The sequence below is a fragment of the Crotalus tigris genome, unplaced genomic scaffold, assembly GCF_016545835.1.
Source record: "Crotalus tigris isolate CLP2741 ecotype Arizona unplaced genomic scaffold, ASM1654583v1 scf7180000019079.287715, whole genome shotgun sequence".
In the NCBI taxonomy this organism is placed as follows: Eukaryota; Metazoa; Chordata; class Lepidosauria; order Squamata; family Viperidae; genus Crotalus; species Crotalus tigris.
Window position 1 is genome coordinate 135,239 of NW_024097365.1, and position 6,565 is coordinate 141,803.

The window sequence follows — 6,565 nt, forward strand, 5'->3', positions numbered from 1 at the left end:
CCTTGGCAGGTAGCGGCTTAATGATGGGCCATGTGAATGGCCAATCTTTTCTCTGTCGGTTCGAAGAGCTGCCCCGGATCAAATGGAAGGGCTGCTGCCCTTCCGCGATCAATCAGGAGATCCTCTTCCCCTCTCGTTGCCCCTCCAAGGCAACTTTCGGCCCCTTTTAGGGTCCCCCGGCGAGAAAATGGACGGCAGAGAGAGCGATCGCCCTGTACATCCGCCAGCGCCGTGATCCGGAACCGGAAGCCTAAACTCATAATCCCTAAGTTGGGGGCACAGGTAGATTTAAAAGTGTTAGTCAATTCTGGATGCTCCTGGTGCATCATTAGCTTGCCATTTGACATGAAAATGGGCATACGAGCAAAATTGCTCTCCAAACCTGTGAGGTTTGAGCAAGCCAATGGCTCCCTGATGGGAGGAACTTTAGTCACGCAAGTAACTGAGCCCCTATGCTTAGAAATAGGTGAGCACTGGGAGTTTATTCGCTTCCTGGTGGCTCCAAAAATGACTGAGCTGTGATCCTAGGATTAGCCTGGTTGGACTAATGGAAGCCATTTATCTGGTGGGAGAAAGGAATGAGAACTGTGAGACTACCAATAGGGCCCAAGCCCTACACTGATTCAACTGACGTTATAGGAAACTTTAGCCCACCCAATGAGGGAGCGCACATGGCTGCCTCACTGCCACCAGGCGAGCTGCTCATCCCCAGTGAGTACCGGGACCCAGCGGAGGCATTTAGTGAGAAAGAATGCGATGCCCTGCCTCCTCGCCGACACAATGATTGCTCCATTGAACTGTTGCCGGGGGCCAAACTCCCACAATCGAGAATGTACACTATGTTCCCCCTCGAAATGGAGGAGATGTAGCGATATGTGGACAAAAATCTAGTGAGAGGATTCATTGAATGGGCCAAGTCTGCTGTGGGAGTCCTTGTATTGTTTAAAGAAAAAAAAAGATGGGTCCTGGTGTATCTTGATGACATCCTGATATATAGCACGAATATGACTGATCATATACAGTTGGTGAGAGAAGTGTTAAAGAAACTATTGAATGCCAAGCTTTATGTCAAACTGTCAAAATGTGAATTTCACCAGACCCGATTAGATTATCTTGGCTACAAAATTTACAATGAGGGCATTGAAATGGACCCAGCCAAAGTGAAAGCTGTAATTGAACGGCAGCCCCCCAAAGACTCGCAAACAGCTCCAGAGCTTCATAGGTGTTGCCAACTTCTACCCTCAATTCATCCCCTCCTTTGCTGAGATTGCGCTGGGCACAGTACTTTTAACCGTTTTAACTTCACTCTAAAGTACATACCGGGAGCGTACGTACCCCAGAGAAAGAAATTGTTGGAATATTCATGAACAGGAAGAGTCATGGGGTAACTCAGTCAGCCAATGTGAAGAAAGTGCTACTGAATCTGTGTAAAAGGTATTGAGTTAGAAGCTGAATTTTCAGTCTCAGTTTGTCTCTGTAAGAAGTCTTCATTGAGCTATGTTGCTGTAAAGAAGAATGTATGGTATTGTAAATATTTTGATACGAATATAAATAAATTTATTTGAATCAGCTAAATGCAGTCAACTGTGAGAGCTTCTGATTTATTTTTTCACCAACAGAGAAATTAAAAATCTCTAACAGAAATATTAAAAGGGCAGAATATTATATTTCCTCAAAGAATCTTAAAGAGGCAGAAAAGCATGCCCAGTTTTTCTTAATAGCCCCAAGTCTCTCTCCCCCAAGCAGAAACCAGCTCTATAGAAATACAGATGTAATAATCCATTCAGGAAGGTTGGAGGCCTCCAGCTATAAACTGCAACCTTCTTTTTAAAGCAGTCGCCATGTTGTTTATTCCTGACTTGGACTGAACCATGATGAAGACTTTTCCTTCTTTGTGGCAGCCCTGAGGATCAGGGCTGCCCCTTTCTCCTCTCAGGTGCAGCTGCTGTGCTATTCTGTGCTCAGGCTGGGAATCATTTTTTTCTTCCATAATTTTTATTCTCAGGAATTTGTCTCAAATTCTTTCACCTAGGGGTTTCTGCAAAACAAAGGCAACCGTCACAATCTCAAGTCCAAGCAATCCAACCCCTCAAGCAGAATAGAGCTGGAAGGGACCTTGGAGGTCTTCTAGTCCAGCCCCGTTCAAACAGGAAACCTTATATCATTTCAGACAAGTGGCTGTCCAGTCTCTTCTTAAAAACGGTTCTTAACAAAACCTGTGCTTTTTCTGCCAGATCTGCTAGGGCAGGGGTCTTCAAACTTGGCTGTCTAATGACTTGTGCACTCCAACTCCTAGAATTCCTCAGGCAGTTTGAAGACCCCTGTGCTATGGGAATTGATTTTCTTTCGAATAAGTACACTGTCGGAATCCAATTATATTTCATTTCTATCTACCTACTCTGATAAAAACCAATTCTTACTCTCTTCTGGATTCTGTCATACTACAAAAGAGGAGGAGGGTAAGCATGGGGGTTTTACCACCCTCACTTCCGGTTGTTGATTCTCTTTGAGAGTACTAACCATAACAATGCAGCCATCCCCTTTCATCCTACTCCCTCTGAAATTCTCCCTTTTGCCGGCAGTGAGGGAAAAGGGGAAAATGCAACACCTGGGATATGGAAAAAGAGAGAATGAGTGATCGTGCCTACGGAGCAGACTGACGATATATTTCCTGGACTTAACAACTAGAAATCTGCCGAATTGAATCGCCTGGAAGAACTATGGGGTCGGGCTGCTGGGGAACACTTTAAAACATTGAATGGTGGGGGGAGGGGGATCCCTCAGATCCTGTCTAACATGCCTGCCATCAGTTTCTCTTAATAAAAGTTCCTGTTGGAAGAGACGTTCCAAGAGTTGTTTTCTTAAGATGTAAAGTGAGGTGGATCCTTACACACTCTGTAGATGCATTTTGGAACTTTTTAATACTTTGCCCCCCCTCCCCCTTCAAAGTTATTTCCAAGCTAAAAACTGAGCTCAGTGGTTCTTGGGAGATGCCTGACTGCAGCATGCTACTGGCACATTTTGTTTAGCAATAAGTCAAACTAAAATACACCAAACCCATCTTGCATTGCCAATCTTTTAAGTGATGAGTATGCATTCCATGTACACAAAAAACGAGGGAAGATACCAACAGAAGAGAGCTTGGAGTTGAACTGTGGAATCCTTGGTGCTCTTTGAACTTGGTTGTTTTCTTGTAGGCCTTTCATTATACAGCTGGGTTAATAGCATCCCACCTCATCCCTTTTCTTTGTCAAGCTGCCAGTGAAGGGGAATATAGATGAAAGTGCGAGTCAGTCTCGACAGGAAGGATTTATATTCTTCAATACAAATCCTTCCATTCCCCACCATTCAATCAGAACTGAAGAAGCTTCTTGGATGAGAAGCGAAACATCTTCAAGGAAAATGACACCAAACTGACAGGAGTAGCCAACACCCCAGAAGATAAACTCAGGACCCAAAAAGATCCCGGGCTGATAAACAATCGGCCCTATCCAACAAAATGAGTTTCAGTGTGGAGAAAAGCAATGTTTTGCATTTAAGCAGGAAAAATCAAAGGTACAAGTGCAGACTGGGCAAAACCTGGCTTAAAAACTGTAACTGAGAGGGACCTTGGAGTCCTAGTGAACGATCACTTGACTATGAGCCAGCAGTGTGCAGCAGCAACCAAAAAAGCTAAAAGGTTGTATGAACAGAGGCATAGAATCAAGATCACATGAAGTAAAATACTGCAGCCAATTTTGGTCATCGTATCATAAAAAAAATGTTGAGAGTTTGGAAAAAAGAGAAGAGCAACTAAGATGATCAAAGGCCTGGAGACTAAAACATAGGAAGAACGGCTACGGGACTTGGCTCTGGCAAGTCTAAAGAAAAGAAGAAATAGGGGAGACATGATACTGTGTTTTCCCGAAAATAACCCTCCCCCAAAAGACCTACCCTGATTTGTGGGGGTGGGCCTAATATAAGCCCCACTCTAAAATAAGCCCTAATTAGGATCCTACCCACTCTGTCCCACCTGGCTGCCACAATGGGGCAGGAGGCCGCGTGGCACATCCCGCCGCTGCCACCACAATGAGGTGAGGCAAGTGGGGGAGGGGGTGGAGCAAGATTTATTTAATTTTTTTTGCGAGAAGTTGGAAGGTCTGACTGAAATTTTTTTAGTCCCACAAACTCTGTTTCCCTGCAGCAGGAGAGAAACGTGCCAGAGCTGGAAAGCAGGTTAGTGAAGAAATCTTTTCCTTTTGGGAAGAGGGAGGAGCAGGACGATGGTGCGCCAAGCTCTATAGCAGCACCGGGAGAAGTGGCAGGAAACAGGGATGCCATTTCGAGAACAGAGAAGGGAGACGCGAGGCGATGGTAGGGTGGCAAGCAAGTGCTCTTTTCTGCTTTGCATTGCTACAAAGAGACGTTTCCCTCCCCGTTCTCTGTTCTCTAGTGGTGGCGACGGAGGGCTGGTGGAGGGAGGCGACATCACCAGGCAGGTGATTTGTGGGGTGGAGCATGAAGAAAGCCTCTAGCGGTGCACAACAGTAGAGCCTTGCACTGTCACTCCCCTCAGGCTCAGAAAGGGTGGAGGGGGACCAGGTCTACTCTGCCCATCCTCCGTAGGGTAGCATGGAAGTCCAGCTTGCCAGGGGAGTGAAAGGGAGCAAGGAATGGCCTGGCTGGGGGGGGGGGGGGCTGAAGGAAGCAGGTGCAGGGTGTGTGGAGCAGCTCCAGTCCCTCCACCAACCTCCGTTGTGGCAGCCACAGTGGGATCTGCTGCGTGGCCTTCTACTGCAAGCGGCTACAGCAGAAGTGGGCCAGCAGCCATGCCGGCTCCTGCTGGATGGGGCTGTTGGTGCCGCTACTACAAGGTGAGGCAGGTGTCATGAAAAGTATAAGACACTGCCCAAAACAGTAGGCAGCACCTACTGCCTCTTTTGGAGGCAAAAATAAGACCGGGTCTTACTTTGGGGGAAACACGGTAGCAGTATTCCGGTATTTGAGGGGCTGCCACAAAGAAGAGGGGATCACGTTATTCACCAAAGCACCAGAGGGAAGGACAAGAAACAATGGTTGGAAGCTGATAAAAGAGAGAAGCAACCTGGAATCAAGAAGAAATTTCCTGACAGTGAGGACAATTAACCAGTGGAACAACTTGCCTCCAGAAATCCTGGGCACTCCATCACTGGAGGTTTTTAAGAAGAGGCTAGACCAGGGGTAGGCAATCTTGGCTCTTATGACTCGTGGACTTCAACTCCCAGAATTCCTGAACCAACCATGCTGAGGGCAAAGGGAGAGGTTTCCAAGCTGAATCATGGTGACTCAGGAATTCTGGGAGTTGAAGTCCACGAGTCATAAAAGAGCCAAGGTTGCCTACCCCTGGGCTAGACAGTCACTTGTCAGAGATGATATATGTTCTTCTGCTTGAGCAGGGGGCTGGACTAGAAGACCTCCCAAGCTCCCTTCCAGCTCTATTCTACTCTAAAAACAAAGAAAGCCCAGTTGCCTTTTGAAAAAAGTACCTTAGGGACAACTTCAAACTGAAACAGCACCGAGCTGACTCCAGCATACTGGAGCAGTTGGCAGTATGACGTTTTATAGTTTTTTTTATTTAAAGAACAAAACACAAAAACAATAGCAATAGTGATGCATATATACATTGTGAAAGAGAAGGGAAAAAACATATCAGTAAAAAGAGCTGGAACAAAAAGATAAAAAATAGGTTCACATATTACAATTCTGTATGTACTTGCAAAGGCAAAAATATAATTTTGTAATCACATTCTTTAGGGCAAAATTATTCCAAACAAATATATTTCTGACACATTTACATAGCTATTTTTAAATTTAATTTATAGCTGTATAAATAAGTCCCATGTTTCAACTGCATTTATCCATACAAAGTCTTCATCTATAGGCTCATAGTTGATGGCCAGTCAGATTTTCCTTCCGTTGAGGGAAAGGACCATAAATTTATCTTTCCAATATTGCTTAATATTGAGTCAGCCCTGAGCTTATGAGTCTTTGGGACTCTTAACATACAGACAGTCCTTGACTTACATTTCTTTAGTGACCATTCAAAGTGACTTCTGTTTTTCAGTTACGACCGTTACACCTTCTCCATGGTCACGTGATCAAAATTTGGACGCTCAGATTTACAATAGTTGCAGTGTCCCGGGGCCATGTGATCCCCTTTTGTGACTTTATGACCAGCAATGGAGAAGCCAGATTCACTTAACAACTCTGTTACTCATTTAACTGCAGTGATTCACTTAACAACCGTGACAAGAAGGGTTGTTAAAATGGGGCAAGATTCACTGAACAATTGTCTCAGCAACAGAAATTTTGGGCTCCGTGTGATCATACATCGAGGACTACCTGCACTAGAACAGCTTGGCATCCTACACATTTAATAGCTAACAATACTGTCATCCAATGAGGATTGGAGGGCAGCAAGGGGGAACTGAGGCTGGGCCAACAGGGTGGGGTGAGGGGTGGGGAAGGGGGCAGCAATCAATAATAGTTTGGTATTTGGGCAGGTGAGGATAATCTAGAACAGGGGTCCCCAACTCCCGGTACGTGG